Source organism: Salmo trutta, chromosome 17, assembly GCF_901001165.1.
Source record: "Salmo trutta chromosome 17, fSalTru1.1, whole genome shotgun sequence".
NCBI lineage: Eukaryota > Metazoa > Chordata > Actinopteri > Salmoniformes > Salmonidae > Salmo > Salmo trutta.
In genome coordinates, this window is record NC_042973.1 from 58,083,930 (window position 1) to 58,102,469 (window position 18,540).

At 42.3% G+C, this 18,540-nt stretch overlaps 1 pseudogene; it reads right to left on the reverse strand.

Moving 5' to 3' along the window:
- Positions 1-3,087: 3,087 nt before the first annotated feature.
- Positions 3,088-18,540, reverse strand: part of LOC115152486 (zinc finger protein 135-like) — a 43,833-nt pseudogene continuing 28,380 nt past the window's right edge.

Sequence of the window (18,540 nt, forward strand, 5' to 3'; positions counted from 1 at the left end):
TGTTTCTGTGTTGCAGGGGTAGTAAAGAAATGGAACAGCAAGGCCACAGAACATGACATAAGCAGAGCTGTGGGAGACCACCTCAAGCCCCTGGTAGAGCCGGGGGTGGTGTTTACCACTCCACCACGCCTTCAGCAGGCTGGAAAGGTGGGAATGATCCATTTGTTTGTTTCAGTTTTCAGTAGTTGAATCATTTTCAACATAATATCCTCTGATGTATTTTTGAGTTCAACATTTTTCATTTTCAACAAATGAACTGGGTTGGTTGAAAAGTGATACTAAACATGCATACCATTTGCACTATTTTGACAGTGGAAGATATACTGAATTTATACTGTTTTTCATACTAAGATGGACCAATATGTGTTGCTTTTGCACATATTTGTTAATTGGTTTTGCAAGAGTATGTTGATTGTCGGTCATTGGGTTAATTTGTTTTGCAATATGTTCAAATCAAATCAAGCTTTATTTATACAGCACATTTCAGACATGGATGCAACACAATGGCTTCACAGGGGAGAAAAACAAATATTTAGTACACAACAAACATAAGAGGATAAAAAAGTAAATTAACATCTTAAAGACTAATTGGCACCCTAAGGAAATTCCGTTGATTAAAATATTAATTGGATGCAATGTCCAACCCAAACTACAAGCTTGTTTTTTAGGAGGGGTTCTGAAAGACACTATGGGGGTGTCCACTGGAAGTTGACTAGTAACAACAACTGGGACCTAAAAGACACCCACCATGAGACCCACTAAATCTGCCCAAGAAGAGGCAAACAAAAGAAAAACCCACACCAAACTCAAAGACAGGAAGCAAACCAAAAAGGTGGAGCAACTAAAGGTGTTGACTCTCCACATGTATCAAGACAACTGGAGCACTGGGCCAGACACTCTTAAATAGAACCTGGACCAGCTCAGGTGAAACACCTTCCCACTAACGAGATGGACAAGCCAGCACAGGTGTAACACATACTGACTAACGAGGTGACACCAATCAGTGCGTCCTACGTGCTGACGGGCTAGACGTGCTGACGGGCTAGACGTGCTGACGGGCTAGACGTGCTGACGGGCTAGACGTGCTGACGGGCTAGACGTGCTGACGGGCTAGACGTGCTGACGGGCTAGACGTGCTGACGGGCTAGACGTGCTGACGGGCTAGACGTGCTGACGGGCTAGACGTGCTGACGGGCTAGACGTGCTGACGGGCTAGACGTGCTGACGGGCTAGACGTGCTAACGAGCTAGACGTGCTAACGAGCTAGACGTGCTAGAGTCCAACCTCAAAACATAAATGGAAAAACCAAAGCCTGTAACACCTTCCCCTTCAAGACAACAAATATATCCTATATTTTTGTTGGACAAGTTTGCTCACCACCAACAGAAAACAACTTCCATTTCACATTATAATCAACTACAATGCTTCACCTTCACCAATATAAACATGGTGTCTACTGGCTGTCAACAATTAAAAACAACAAAAAACACGTACTTCTAAATAATAATATACAATCATATAATCTTTCTCCTTTTTCTTCTATAGAATCCTAAAACTCACTAGCTTCTAGAACTCTCGTCTTCCTAAAACTCACTAGCTTCTAGATCTCTCGTCCCCTTGGAACGAGCCCAAACGAAACTCAAATGAAATTGTATTAGTCATGTCTGATTTCAAGAGCAAACTCCTGCAATATCTCGATAGGCATGTTGTTGGATCGGGGCCCAGTCCCCAATGTCATGCTCTAGTACATTTGGGTTGGCACATCTGAGAATGTACCCTGATATTCTAAAAGCAGGATAACAATGTCAATATAATTGTACCCAAAAATGGTCAGTTGGTTGCATAAATAATTATGATTACTAAATGTTACATGAATTGTAAATATTAAATATCAAAACCAAATGTACACCCCTTTGTTAATATGTATTGGCAATAATTAACTTAATGGTGAGGCATGGAATAATAAAACGTATCTTTTGTCAGGCTGGATGTTTGAAATATGAGGTGATTTGAGTCATGCTTCTTCAGTAGTGGAATAAAGACAATTAGCACTTGAACGTTGCAAAGAAATACTGGAGTGATGTCAGATTGTTAATAAAATTGATTATAGGTGTATAGGCTGCGTCCATGTGTATTTAAAAAAATGTAAACCTTCATTTAACAGTAACCGAAAGGTTGCTGGATCGAATCCCTGAGCTGACAAGGTCAAAATCTGTTTGTACTAAATGTTACATGAAATGTAAATATGAAATATCCCCAATGTCAAAACACAGTTTTAAAGTGTCCAAATCAATAACCAATATGCAGAAACAGTTTGTGATATATTGAAAACATAAACATAAAATGTACTATATACATAAACATCTGCCACAATAATCATATTACTTGTATTTTTTTAAACAAGCACCTTATAAACTGTACAAGCACCAGAAACACTGTTGTTTTGACAAGTAGCAATAAAACACTGATATCGATTAGGGGGGAAATCAGGTTGTACGTGCTGTTGAAACTAACACAACACATGGAAATGGGAGATATCTTTTATTTCACTGGTTAGAGGACAACCTGCAGAAGACAGTCAGCTACATTTTGGACTGCTACATTTATCTGTAGGGGTCGCTGAACAAAGGAACACAACACTTATTTGTCATAACTCATCAATATCATGCTAAAATCGTTTGTGTGACAGAAGGGAGATGAGGTTGCACGTCATGTTAAAACTAACAGCTCAAAAACCACACGGACTCTGGGAATAATGTGTACATCACTGGTTAGAGGACAATTTGTAGAAAACAGCTAGCTACATTTTGAAGTGTTGCATTTTGATTCCAGTGGGTCACCAACATGGTAAGTGTAACAACTTTTCTGTTAGTCACTTTTTGTTAAATCACATAAATAGTACTCTTCCATTTCAGAGCCTGGATTTTCCCCCTGAGGCTAATATCCATATCATGTTGAAATCAATAGAACAGGGGACAAACGTTTAGGGTTCTACATTGTGACATCATTAAAATACTCCTATTACAATGTTAAAACATTCTACATTGTGACATTATTTCATTGATATCATGAAACAACTCATTCATGTATTTTCTGATGTTTGATCAGAGATCTTTTATCAGAGTATCTCATCACATTGATCACAGCCATTAGATTTCTCTAATGTGTGTGTCCACTGGTGTGATATCAAGCTGTTTGGCTGAGTAAAACTCTTCCCACATTGATTACAGCTATGAGGTTTCTCTACTGTGTGTTCTTTGGTGTGATTTCAGGCTGCTTGACTGAGTAAAACTCTTCCCACATTGATTACAGCTAAAAGGTTTCTCTCCTGTGTGTATTCTCTGGTGCACTGTCAGATGGCCAGATTGAACAAAACTCTTCCCACATTGACCACAGCTATAAGGTTTCTCTCCTGTGTGTGTTCTCTGGTGTGATGCCAGATTTCCAGATTGAACAAAACTCTTCCCACATTGATCACAGCTATAAGGTTTCTCTCCTGTGTGTGTTCTCTGGTGTGATGTCAGATTTCCAGATTGAACAAAACTCTTCCCACATTGATCACAGCTATAAGATTTCCCTCCTGTGTGGATTCTCTGATGAATTTTAATGCCTGATAAGGTGAATCTCTTTCCACAGTCAGAGTAGCGGTGAGTTCTCTTCCCTGTGGATCTCTGCAGGTGTTTCTTGAGGAGTTCTGATCTGGAGAGATTCTTCTCTGCCTTGTCAGCTTCATGATGTTGTTGAGGCTCCCCGGAGGATCCACGACTGTCCCGCCTCTCTCCTGTGTGAACGACAAAGTCAGACAGATGGTTAAAGGCCCACAACAGCAGAAATCCATTGTTTATTTGATGCCCAGATCGTACCCATGAAGTTGTACAACAATTGACGTCTGTTCAATTATTTGAACAGTCAACTTAGCAACAATCATATGTTGTCTTGTTTTCACATTAGTAGTAACTAGAAATAAGTTATTAAAGTTGTTGAAACTCTAAACAGTGTACCAGACGACTTTTGGTCTCCAATATAGGCCCCTTTCTGTGTTTGCTAAAATTGCAGCACGAGGGCGATGCACACACAATCTGGTTGTAGAAAATGCTCCGTGCTAATGAGGAAACCACTAGTTATGGATGTAGTACACTGCTCAACAAAAATAAAGGGAACACTTAAACAACACATCCTAGATCTGAATGAAATAAATAATCTTATTAAATACTTTTTTCTTTACATAGTTGAATGTGCTGACGACAAAATCACACAACAATAATCAATGGAAATCCAATTTATCAACCCATGGAGGTCTGGATTTGGAGTCACACTCAAAATTAAAGTGGAAAACCACACTACAGGCTGATCCAACTTTGATGTAATGTCCTTAAAACAAGTCAGAATGAGGCTCAGTAGTGTGTGTGGCCTCCACGTGCCTGTATGACCTCCCTACAATGCCTGGGCATGCTCCTGATGAGGAGGCGGATGGTCTCCTGAGGGATCTCCTCCCAGACCTGGACTAAAGCATCCACCAACTCCTGGGCAGTCTGTGGTGCAACATGGCGTTAGTGGATGCAGGAGACATGATGTCCCAGATGTGCTCAATTGGATTCAGGTCTGGGGAACGGGCGGGCCAGTCCAGAGCATCAATGCCTTCCTCTTGCAGGAACTGCTGACACACTCCAGCCACATGAGGTCTAGCATTGTCTTGCATTAGGAGGAACCCAGGGCCAACCGCACCAGCATATGGTCTCACAAGGGGTCTGAGGATCTCATCTCGGTACCTAATGGCAGTCAGGCTACCTCTGGCGAGCACATGGAGGGCTGTGCGGCCCCCCAAAGAAATGCCACCCGACACCATGACTGACCCACCGCCAAACCGGTCATGCTGGAGGATGTTGCAGGCAGCAGAACGTTCTCCACGGCGTCTCCAGACACTGTCACGTGCTCAGTGTGAACCTGCTTTCATCTGTGAAGAGCACAGGGTGCCAGTGGCGATTTTTGCCAATCTTGGTGTTCTCTGGCAAATGCCAAATGTCCTGCACGGTGTTGGGCTGTAAGCACAACCCCCACCTGTGGACGTCGGGCCCTCATACCACCCTCATGGAGTCTGTTTCTGACCGTTTGAGCAGACACATGCACATTTGTGGCCTGCTGGAGGTCATTTTGCAGGGCTCTGGCAGTGCTCCTCCTTGCACAAAGGCGGAGGTAGCGGTCCTGCTGCTGGGTTGTTGCCCCCCTACGGCCTCCTCCACGTCTCCTGATGTACTGGCTTGTCTCCTGGTAGGGCCTCCATGCTCTGGACACTACGCTGACAGACACAGCAAACCTTGCAACAGCTCGCATTGATGTGCCATCCTGGATGAGCTGCACTACCTGAGCCACTTGTGTGGGTTGTAGACTCCGTCTCATGCTACCACTAGAGTGAAAGCACCGCCAGCATTCAAAAGTGACCAAAACATCAGCCAGGAAGCATAGGAACTGAGAAGTGGTCTTTGGTCTCCACCTGCAGAACCACTCCTTTATTGGGGGTGTCTTGCTTATTGCCTATAATTTCCACCTGTTGTCTATTCCATTTGCACAACAGCATGTGAAATTTATTGTCAATCAGTGTTGCTTCCTAAGTGGACAGTTTGATTTCACAGAAGTGTGATTGACTTGGAGTTACATTGTGTTGTTTAAGTGTTCCCTTTATTTTTTTGAGCAGTACATATCTGGTAATGAGGAAACCACTAGTTATGGATGTAGTATATCTGGTAATGAGGAAACCACTAGTTATGGATGTAGTATATCTGGTAATGAGGAAACCACTAGTTATGGATGTAGTATATCTGGTAATGAGGAAACCACTAGTTATGGATGTAGTATATCTGGTAATGAGGAAACCACTAGTTATCCTCTTAGGGCTAGGGGGCAGTATTTACACGGCTGGATAAAAAACGTACCCGATTTAATCTGGTTATTACTACTGCCCAGAAACTAGAATATGCATATAATTATTAGCTTTGGATAGAAAACACCCTAAAGTTTCTAAAACTGTTTGAATGGTGTCTGTGAGTATAACAGAACTCATATGGCAGGCAAAAACCTGAGAAGATTCCTTACAGGAAGTGCCCTCTCTGACCATTTCTTGGCCTTCTTGACTCTCTTTATTGAAAACTTAGGATCTCTGCTGTAACGTGACACTTCCTACGGCTCCCATAGGCTCTCAGAAGGCGGGAATAATCTGAATGATGCCTTTGGAACCCCAGGCTGAAAAACATTAGCGCCTTTGGTAAGTGGTCTATCAGAGGACAATGAGCCTGAGGCGCGTGCACGAGGCGACCCCATGTTTTTATTTTCTCTCTCTTTGAACGTATACAGGGTTTCCCGGTCGGAATATTATCGCTTTTTTACGAGAAAAATGGCATAAAAATTGATTTTAAACAGCGGTTGGCATGCTTCGAAGTACGGTAATGGAATATTTCAATTTTTTTTGTCACGAAACGCGTCGGGCGCGTCACCCTTATTTACCCTTCGGATAGTGTCTTGAACGCACGAACAAAACAGAGGATATTTGAACATAACTATGGATTATTTTGAACCAAACCAACATTTGTTATTGAAGTAGAAGTTTTCTTATAGTAAATCGGAGTTTGGTGAGGGCTAAACAGCTAGCCCGTGATGGCTGGGCTATCTACTCAGAATATTGCAAAATGTGCTTTCACCGAAAAGCTATTTTAAAATCGGACATAGCGATTGCATAAAGGAGTTCTGTATCTATAATTCTTAAAATAATTGTTATGTTTTTTGTGAACGTTTATCGTGAGTAATTTAGTAAATTCACCGAAAGTTTGCGGTGGGTATGCTAGTTCTGAACGTCACATGCTAATGTAAAAAGCTGGTTTTTGATATAAATATGAACTTGATTGAACAAAACATGCATGTATTGTATAACCTAATGTCCTAGGATTGTCATCTGATGAAGATCATCAAAGGTTAGTGCTGCATTTAGCTGTGGTTTGGGTTTATGTGACATTATATGCTAGCTTGAAAAATGGGTGTCTGATTATTTCTGGCTGGGTACTCTGCTGACATAATCGAATGTTTTGCTTTCGTTGTAAAGCCTTTTTGAAATCGGACAGTGTGGTTAGATTAACGAGAGTCTTGTCTTTAAAATGGTGTAAAATAGTCATATGTTTGAGAAATTGAAGTAATAGCATTTCTAAGGTATTTGAATAACGCGCCACGGGATTCAACTGGCTGTTGACTAGGTGGGACGATTTGGTGCCACCTACCCTAGAGAGGCTAAAACCCCCAAAGCCAATTCCCCCTTCGGCCGCCTCTCGTTCCAGTTCGCTGCTGCCAATGACTAGAACGAACAACAATAATCTCTGAAACTGGAAACACTTACCTCCCTCACTAGCTTTAAGCACCAGCTGTCAGAGCAGCTCACAGATTACTGCACCTGTACATAGCCCATCTATTATTTAGCCCAAACAACTACCTCTTCCCCTACTGTATTTATTTATTTTGCTCCTTTGCACCCCATTATTTCTATTTCTACTTTGCACTTTCTTCTACTTCAAATCTACCATTCCAGTGTTTTACTTGCTATATTGTATTATCTTTGCCACCACTGCCTTTTTGTCTTTACCTCCCTTATCTCACCTCATTTGCTCACATTGTATATAGTCTTATTTTTTCTACTGCATCATTGATTGTATGTTGTTTTACTCCATGTGTAACTCTGTGTTTTTGTATGTTGTCGAACTGCTTTGCTTTATCTTGGCCAGGTCGCAATTGTAAATGAGAACTTGTTCTCAACTTGCCTACCTGGTTAAATAAAGGTGAAATAAATAAAAAATAAATAAATAAAAAGATGAACTTAGCCATAAGATGGTTTTGAGAAACCGTTCCCTGATTAACACTAGTAAGTACTGTCTTAAAAACAGAGGCACAAACGTTGCAGTTGTTGAACTGATGTTTGGTGTTAAAGGGGAAATCTGCAATTGCTACATCAATTTGTGTACTTTTAAATTATTTATATATAGCCATTGATTCTTGAAGAATATAACACGTGCCTCATGAGCTTAGTTCAACTGTTGTACCCCATCAGAACCCCAAATAAGCTTTTTTTACTCCAATGTCTAGAAACAATGTAAATCAACACTGTATAGCCTCAACATGGTTAAAACTATAATGTTGATATCATGGATGGTCAGTCCTTGTATCCATAGGTCTGTCTATGAATTTTAAAAGTAGTTACATTTCTCTAACCCCATCGTCATCTTATTACCGAAATAGTGGTGGAATGACAGATTTGTTATTGTTTGAACTGCAGATTGCTGGGTTGTGTGGGTTTTTTAAACAGCAACAAAATGGCTGCCCAGAGGCTTGGTTTGGTAACCAGCTGAGGGATGGGGGAAGGAGAAGTGTAACCACTCTCACATTCATAGAGAAAGCTATTGTAGCAACCGTAACTCAACACCTAGCTACCCCGTCAAGAAGTTCAGACATCTTGCCATAACAGTTATAAGGTGTTGGCTTGACAGTCACTGGACCCAGTTTTGAGTTCAGCTCAGGGCTTCCCCCTGAATTCACTACACTATGAATACAAGGACTGGCCATCCATGAGGTCAAAATTATTGTTTTAAACAGATTTTGAGGCTATATAGTATATTCTATAATTGCCTGTGAAGATTTCCTGTGGTGGCAAATTATTAGAGCTGTTGATAAGTCATTGTAAAATATTCATCAATTTTTTTTAATGCCATTACATTAAAGGCAAAACATACCTAGATTAAATTACATTCATGAATTGGTTTGAAACCTTTGTTTTAAAACCTTCTCAAAGTTGGTGCCTTGATGGATTTGTAAAAAATGGTTTGTCATAGAACACTTTTTATTTATTTAAATGTAACCTTTATTTAACTAGGAAAGTCGGTTAAGAACAAATTCTTATTGACAATGACTGCCTACCCCGGATGACGCTGGGCCAATTGTGAACCACCCTAGGGACTCCCAATCACGGCCGGTTGTGATACAGCCTGGATTTGAACCAGGGTGTCTAGTGATGCCTCAAGCACTGAGATGCAGTGTCCGCTGCGCCACTCTGGAGCCCCAAAGTCATGTTCTAGTGCTGTCCCCAACTAAAATACATCTTGGTCAACCAAGAGTCATCTGTTATTTCTACCAATCGCCCCATGTGTTTTTATAAAATCAACTGTATGTACTGAACTGGTCTGACGCTTTAAGCATTCTGTTTGATTAAATAATTAAGACACACAAATGACTGGAGGGAGCCAGACATCAAGATAACCTAACCAGAAGAGAGAGAAATTCTGCCGTTATGCTCCTGAAGTTTCCGGTAATGGGCTACACCAGCGGTCGACAACCTTTTTCATTTGGAGTGCCAATTTATCTGACCATTTCTACCAATCTGTGTGCCAGTTATGATTTTCATATGCACATTTTCGTGGAACAGTTTCATTTAATTCATAATAGTATCTCAAAATCATCGAATGTAGATCAATCACAGACAATCTAAATCTAAATGAAAATAATACAAATCTAAAAGTAACTGTTATTGCCATTGCCAAATATGTAAAAAAAAATAGCCTACATAAAGCCAACAAATAAAAGTTAATAAATAATAAAAACATTGCATTCTGCAGTTAAAAAATAAATATCCAAAAAATCACTGGCTGCACATGGCCTGTCTACAACAAACTTGAAACATATCAACTGGGTCGGCCGAAACTCGAGGTAACAGGCTTGCAACATTGTATAAAATATTCTGGGCCCTCAGTTTCCCGCGCCAGGGAGTTCGGGATAGACACAGCTGTCGGCTATTTGTGCAAAGAATAAGAAGTAATCAGGTATTTTATGACATTTCCACTGGATCAGAGCATTACATTTTTCCCTTTTATCCCGAGTGGTTATCGAAAGGGCGAGAGCTGGAAATCTTTTACTAAAATACTTTAAGAAACTGTGCATCTGTACAAGTTTGAGTGTTTTCGGTGACAAGCCACATTTCTTCAACTTCCTGAGGTTGAGGAGGCACTGTTGCGCCTATTTCACCACGCTGTCTGTGTGGGTGGACCATTTCAGTTTGTCCGTGATGTGTACGCCGAGGAACTTAAAACGTTCCATCTTCTCCACTACTGTCCCGTCGATGTGGATGGGGGGTGCTCCCTCTGCAGTTTCCTTGAAGTCCACGATCATCTCCTTTGTTTTGTTGATGTTGAGTGAGAGGTTATTTTCCTGACACCAGACTCCGAGGGCCCTCACCTCCTCCCTGTAGGCCGTCTCGTTGTTGTTGGTAATCAAGCCGACCACTGTAGTGTTGTCTGCAGTTGGAAGCGTGCATGGCCACGCAGTCATGGGTGAACAGGGAGTACAGGAGAGGGCTGAGAACGCACCCTTGCGGGGCCCCAGTGTTGAGGATCAGCGGGGTGGAGATATTGTTTCCTACCTTTACTGCCTGGAGATGGTCAGAAAGTCCAGGACCCAGTTGCACAGGGCGGGGTCTCGAGCTTAATGACGAGTTTGGAGGGTATTATGGTGTTAAATGCTGAGCTGTAGTCAATGAACAGCGTTCTTACATAGGTGTTCCTTTTGTCCAGATGAGATAGGGCAGTGTGATGGCGATTGCATTGTGGCCCTATTGGGGCAGTAAGCAAATTGAAGTGGGTCTAGGGTATCGGGTAGCGTGGAGGTGATATGATTCTTGACTAGTTTCTCAAAGCACTTCATGATGACAGAAGTGAGTGAAATGGGGCGATAGTAATTCCCTGTAGCTCAGTTGGTAGAGCATGGTGTTTGCAACGCCAGGGTTGTGGGTTCGATTTCCATGGGAGGCCAGCACAGAAAAAAAAATGTATGAAATGTATGCATTCACTACTGTAAGTCGCTCTGGATAAGAGCGTCTGCTAAATGACTAAAATGTAAATGTGACATGTTAGTTCAGTTACCTTAGCTTTCTTGGGAACAGGAATAATGGTAGCCATCTTGAAGCATGTTGGGACAGCAGACTGGGATTGGGATTGATTGAATATGTCCGTAAACACACCAGCCAGCTGGTCTGCACATGCTCTGAGGACGCGGCGAGGGACGCCGTCTGGGCCGTCAGCCTTGTGAGGGTTAACATGTTTAAATGTTTTACTCATGTCGGCCATGGAGAAGGAGAGCCAACAGTCTTTGGTAGCGGGCCGTGTCGGTGGCACTGTATTGTCCTCAAAGCGAGCAAAGAAGTTGTTTAATTTATCTGGTAGCAATTTCGTCCACCTTGTTGTCTAGAGATTGGACATTGGCGAGTAATTTGATCGGAAGTGGTGGATGTTGTGCTCTCCTTCTGAGTCTGACCAGTAGGCCGCTCAGTCTGCCTCCTGTGTTGATGATGATGATAATAATAAAAATAATAATAATACATAAAACAAAAAATAACAGTCATTTTAACTTTACAGACAACACCCAAATGGATACTGTCATTAACGCAGTTCTTAAATAATTACACATAATTCTTAATACTGTAGCTGTTTAGTTACAGTCACATGTTCAACTATCATCAGCTGATCCAGGAAATCATTTTCTGAATGCCAGTCAAATGGCAAACAATACGACATGGTATTTATATATATATATATATATATATATATATATATATATATATATATATATATATATGGTATCATGAAATTTGTTGTTAGGTGAAGTTATGGGTCCTACAGTAGGTCTATGTTATTGTCAGGTGAAGTTATGGGCCAATTTGGCAAACACTTAGTGTACAAACCCTCATTGTCAGGCTGATGGAAAAGCTAGCCAAAGACCATTTTACTGTTTGAAGTGTTTTAAAAAAGGTATAAAGCAGTTGATTTGCGATGATGACACAAAAATTATATTAAGCATGACATTCAAGCGAGCCTTACAATTATAATCCAAAGTAGTGTGAAATGTACTCATAAGCAACATGGAAATGGAGGTTACTCCCCTGAGTTTCCCCCCATTCACATTCAGAAAACATTGTGAAAAACTAAAATCTTTACTCACCATTTTTTCTCCAGGCAGATATAGTACATCCATAACTAGTGGTTTCCTCATTACCAGATATACTATATCCATAACTAGTGGTTTCCTTATTAGCAGATATACTATATCCATAACTAGTGGTTTCCTCATTAGCAGATATACTACATCCATAACTAGTGGTTTCCTCATTAGCAGATATACCACATCCATAACTAGTGGTTTCCTCATTACCAGATATACTACATCCATAACTAGTGGTTTCCTCATTACCAGATATACTACATCCATAACTAGTGGTTTCCTCATTACCAGATATACTACATCCATAACTAGTGGTTTCCTCATTACCAGATATACTACATCCATAACTAGCGGTTTCCTCATTACCAGATATACTACATCCATAACTAGCGGTTTCCTCATTAGCAGATATACTACATCCATAACTAGTGGTTTCCTCATTACCAGATATACTACATCCATAACTAGTGGTTTCCTCATTAGTAGGGAGGAGTTTCTACAACCAAATTGCGTGTGCATTGCCCTCATTCCGCAATTGTATTAAACACAGAAATTGTCCTGTATTGGAGACCAAAAGTTGTCTGGCACACTGCTTAGGGTTTCAACAACTTGAATAACTCAATCATTGATGTTACTACTAATGTGAAAACAAGACAAAATATGACTATTCTTGCTCCTTTTTTGTGGGCCTTTAACCATCTGTCTGACTTTGTTGTTTACGCAGGAGAGAAACGTAACTATCCTGGACCCTCTGGGGAGGCTCAAAAACCTCATGAAGCTGACAAGGCAGAGAAGAGTCTCTCCACATCAGAACACCTCAAGAAAGACCTGCAGAGACCCACAGGGAAGAGAACTCACTGCTGCTCTGACTGTGGGAAGATGTTCACCTCCTCAACAGGAATTAAAATTCATCAGAGAATCCACACAGGAGAGAAACGTTTTAGCTGTACTCATTTTGGGAAGAGTTTTACACAGTCAACCAGCCTGATATCACACCAGAGAACACACACAGGAGGGAAATCTTTTTACTGTGCTCAATGTGGGAAGAGTTTTACTAGGCCAGACAGCCTGATATCACACCAGAGAACACACACAGGAGAGAAACCTGATAGCTGTGATGAATGTGGGAAGGCTTTTGTTACATCTAGCAGTCTGACTAGACACCGGAGAACACACACAGGAGAGAAACCTTGTAGCTGTGCTCAATGTGGGATGAGTTTTACTCAGTCAACCAGTCTGATATCACACCGGAGAACACACACAGGAGAGAAACCTTATAGCTGTCCTCAATGTTGGAAGAGTTTTACTCGGTCAACCAGACTGATATCACACCAGAGAACACACACAGGAGAGAAATCTCATAGCTGTGATGAATGTGGGAAGGCTTTTGTTACATCTAGCAGTCTGACAAGACACCGGAGAACACACACAGGAGAGAAACCTTATAGCTGTGCTCAATGTGGGATGAGTTTTACTCAGTCAACCAGTCTGATATCACACCGGAGAACACACACAGGAGAGAAACCTTATAGCTGTGCTCAATGTGGGAAGAGTTTTACTCGGTCAACCAGACTGATATCACACCAGAGAACACACACAGGAGAGAAATCTCATAGCTGTGATTAATGTGGGAAGGTTTTTGTTACATCTAGCAGTCTGACTAGACACCGGAGAACACACAGGAGAGGAACCTTATAGCTGTGCTCAATGTGGGATGAGTTTTACTCAGTCAACCAGTCTGATATCACACCGGAGAACACACACAGGAGAGAAACCTTATAGCTGTGCTCAATGTGGGAAGAGTTTTACTCGGTCAACCAGACTGATATCACACCGGAGAACACACACAGGAGAGAAACCTTATAGCTGTGCTCAATGTGGGAAGAGTTTTACTCGGTCAACCAGCCTGATATCACACCAGAGAAAACACACACAGGAGAGAAATCTTATTGCTGTGCTCAATGTGGGAAGAGTTTTACTACGTCTAGCAAGCGGAATACACACCCTATAACACATACAGGAGAGAAACGTCAGCTGTGATCAGTGTGAACAGAGATAATCTGATAAAATACCTCAATCAATGAATTATTGTCACAATATAGAATGTTTTAACATTGTAGTAGGATTATTTTAATGATGTCACAATGTAGAACCCTAAACGTTTGTCCCCTGTTCTATTGAGTTCAACATGATATGGATATTAGCCTCAGGGGGAAAATCCAGGCTCTGAATTGAAAGAGTACTATTTATGAGATTTAACAAAAAGGGACTGACAAAAAAGAGTTGTGTTACACTTACCACGTTGGTGACCCACTTGAATCAAAATGCATCACTCCAAAATGTAGCTGACTGTCTTCTGCAGGTTGTCCTCTAACCATTGAGGTAAAATATATCTCCCATTTCCATGTGTTTTTTTAGTTGTGTTAGTTTCAACAGCACGTACAACCTGATTTCCCCCCTCATCGATATCAGTGATTTATTGCTACTTGTCAAAACAACAGCGTTTCTGATGCTTGTACAGTTTATAACATGCTTGTTTAAAAAAATACAAGTAATATGATTATTGTGGCAGATGTTTATGTATATAGCACATTTTATGTTTAGGTTTTCTATATATCACAAACTGTTTCTGCATATTGGTTATTGATTTGGACACGTTAGAACTGTGTTTTGACATTGGGGCTATCCCACCTAGCAACATGTTGTTGAAAATAAGACTATGCCTGACGTCCAATATATCTTCGGTTGTAGTTGAAAGTGGAGAAGATGTCTTTTCTGGTCGTTTTGTCAATGACTTGAAAACAACTTCATTTCAACGTGCTTGCAGCCTATACACATGGACGCAGTATAATAAATTGGTCTATAATCAATTTCATTAACAATCCTACATCACTCCAGCATTTATTGACAACATTCAAATGCTAATTGTCTTTATTCCACGACTGAAAAAGAATGACTCAAATCACCTCATATTTCAAACATTCAGCCTGACAAAAGATACATGTTTTATTATTCCATGCCTCACCATTAAGTTAATTATTGGCAATACATATTAACAAAGGGGTGTACATTTGGTTTGATATTTCATATTTTCAATTAATGTAACATTTAGTAATCAATGATTTATGCAACCAACTGACAATTTTTGGGTACAATTATATTGACATTGTTGCCCTTTTAGAATATCGGGTTCATTCTCAGATGTGCCAACCCAAATGTACTAGAGCATGACATTGGGGACTGGGCCCCGATCCAACAACATGCCTATCTAGTGAACCCTGAGAAGAGAGAGAAGCTCCGCAGTGAGGTGGAAAGTTACTACGGATATTGCCAGAGTTTCCTCTTGAAATCAGACACGTCCGTGGTAAGGACAACTTGGTTGCCAATTTATTTTGACTGCACGTTTTTCTGTATTGGAGATGAGTTTTGTTTGGGCTCGTTCCAAGGGGATGAGAGTTCTAGAAGCTAGTGAGTTTTAGTAAGATGAGAGTTCTAGAAGCTAGTGAGTTTTAGGAAGATGAGAGTTCTAGTAGCTAGTGGGGGAAAATATTTTTTTATTGATGACAGCCAGTAGACACCATGTTTATATTGGTGAAGGTGAAGCATTGTAGTTGATTATAATGTGAAATGGAAGTTGTTTTCTGTTGATGGTAAGCATTCTTTCAAGGTGTTAGTCTTTGGTTTTTCCATTTCATGTTTTGAGGTTGGACTTTAGCACGTCTAGCTCGTTAGCACTTCTAGCTCGTTAGCACGTCAGCACGTCTAGCATGTGTTACACCTGTGCTGGCTTGTCCATCTCGTTAGTGGGAAGGTGTTTCACCTGAGCTGGTCCAGGTTCTATTTAAGAGTGTCTGGCCCAGTGTTCCAGTTGTCTTGATACATGTGGAGAGTCAACACCTTTAGTTGCTCCACCTTTTTGGTTTGCTTCCTGTCTTTAAGTTTGGTGTGGGTTTTTCTTTTGTTTCCCTCTTCTTGGGCAGATTTAGTGGGTGTCTGACATGTGCTGTATAAATAAAGCTTGATTTGAACATATTGCAAAACAAATTACCCAATGACTCACCAATCAATAGACTCTTGGTCCATCTCAGTATGAAAAACAGTATCAATCCCACTTTTCCAGCCTGCTGAAGGCGTGTTGGAGTGGTAAACACCACCCCCGGCTCTCCCAGGGGCTTGAGGTGGTCTCCCACAGCTCTGCTTATGTCATGTTCTGTGGCCTTGCCGTTCCATTTAATAAATGCCCCTGCAACACAGAAAGAAACACATTTAGTCATATTATATAAAACACTCAAAGTAATGGATATGGAGCATCTATGGCCTCAGTTACACCTGGCACCTAAATGTGACTTCTGTCATCCGATCACTCCAAGCTGCATTAGGTTCAGATCTACCAGGATGGGCCTTTGACAGTCTGGATGCAGTCAGGCCACCGAATATGCATAAGCAATGTAAAGAGATGGGGTGAATGAGTGGGGAAAAGTACATTTGACACAAATTACCTTAAAAATATCAATGAACAAATGTGTGTGTCTGAGGGGAAATTACCTTTCATACAGCCAAAAGGGATGAGAAATTACACCAATATCAGTGGACAATTTGCACTAATGTAAATAAGCATAGATGATGGAACATATTCCTTTTTGCTTACTTGATGAACCGCTAAGGGGACATAAATATTTACCATCTAAACCATGTGTGACCTCTCACCTCTCTGGCTGTAGAAGTGTTCTTCCTAACCAGTCCCTCAACAGGGACAGCAGAGGAACTTCATTGATTCCACTCCTTCATCAATACAAGCAGTGAACATCTGAAATTCACCCTCACCTTTCATGTGCATGAAACAAGTTATCTGGACATTTTGATTAAGAGGGACGGGGGTGGCTTTAGCACAGACCTATACAGGAAGCCGACGGACAGGAATGGCTGGATGAGTGTTTCAGACAGCGGGGTTACCCAGAGGAATGGCTGGATGAGTGTTTCAGACAGCGGGGTTACCCAGAGGAATGGCTGGATGAGTGTTTCAGACAGCGGGGTTACCCAGAGGAATGGCTGGATGAGTGTTTCAGACAGCGGGGTTACCCAGAGGAATGGCTGGATGAGTGTTTCAGACAGCGGGGTTACCCAGAGGAACGGCTGGATGAGTGTTTCAGACAGCGGGGTTACCCAGAGGAACGGCTGGATGAGTGTTTCAGACAGCGGGGTTACCCAGAGGAACGGCTGGATGAGTGTTTCAGACAGCGGGGTTACCCAGAGGAACGGCTGGATGAGTGTTTCAGACAGCGGGGTTACCCAGAGGAACGGCTGGATGAGTGTTTCAGACAGCGGGGTTACCCAGAGGAATGGCTGGATGAGTGTTTCAGACAGCGGGGTTACCCAGAGGAATGGCTGGATGAGTGTTTCAGACAGCGGGGTTACCCAGAGGAATGGCTGGATGAGTGTTTCAGACAGCGGGGTTACCCAGAGGAATGGCTGGATGAGTGTTTCAGACAGCGGGGTTACCCAGAGGAATGGCTGGATGAGTGTTTCAGACAGCGGGGTTACCCAGAGGAACGGCTGGATGAGTGTTTCAGACAGCGGGGTTACCCAGAGGAATGGCTGGATGAGTGTTTCAGACAGCGGGGTTACCCAGAGGAACGGCTGGATGAGTGTTTCAGACAGCGGGGTTACCCAGAGGAACGGCTGGATGAGTGTTTCAGACAGCGGGGTTACCCAGAGGAACGGCTGGATGAGTGTTTCAGACAGCGGGGTTACCCAGAGGAACGGCTGGATGAGTGTTTCAGACAGCGGGGTTACCCAGAGGAACGGCTGGATGAGTGTTTCAGACAGCGGGGTTACCCAGAGGAACGGCTGGATGAGTGTTTCAGACAGCGGGGTTACCCAGAGGAACGGCTGGATGAGTGTTTCAGACAGCGGGGTTACCCAGAGGAATGGCTGGATGAGTGTTTCAGACAGCGGGGTTACCCAGAGGAACGGCTGGATGAGTGTTTCAGACAGCGGGGTTACCCAGAGGAACGGCTGGATGAGTGTTTCAGACAGCGGGGTTACCCAGAGGAACGGCTGGATGAGTGTTTCAGACAGCGGGGTTACCCAGAGGAACGGCTGGATGAGTGTTTCAGACAGCGGGGTTACCCAGAGGAACGGCTGGATGAGTGTTTCAGACAGCGGGGTTACCCAGAGGAACGGCTGGATGAGTGTTTCAGACAGCGGGGTTACCCAGAGGAACGGCTGGATGAGTGTTTCAGACAGCGGGGTTACCCAGAGGAACGGCAGGATGAGTGTTTCAGACAGCGGGGTTACCCAGAGGAATGGCTGGATGAGTGTTTCAGACAGCGGGGTTACCCAGAGGAATGGCTGGATGAGTGTTTCAGACAGCGGGGTTACCCAGAGGAACGGCTGGATGAGTGTTTCAGACAGCGGGGTTACCCAGAGGAATGGCTGGATGAGTGTTTCAGACAGCGGGGTTACCCAGAGGAATGGCTGGATGACGCCAGGGATCGTTATAAAGGTGGTGGAAAAAGTACCCAA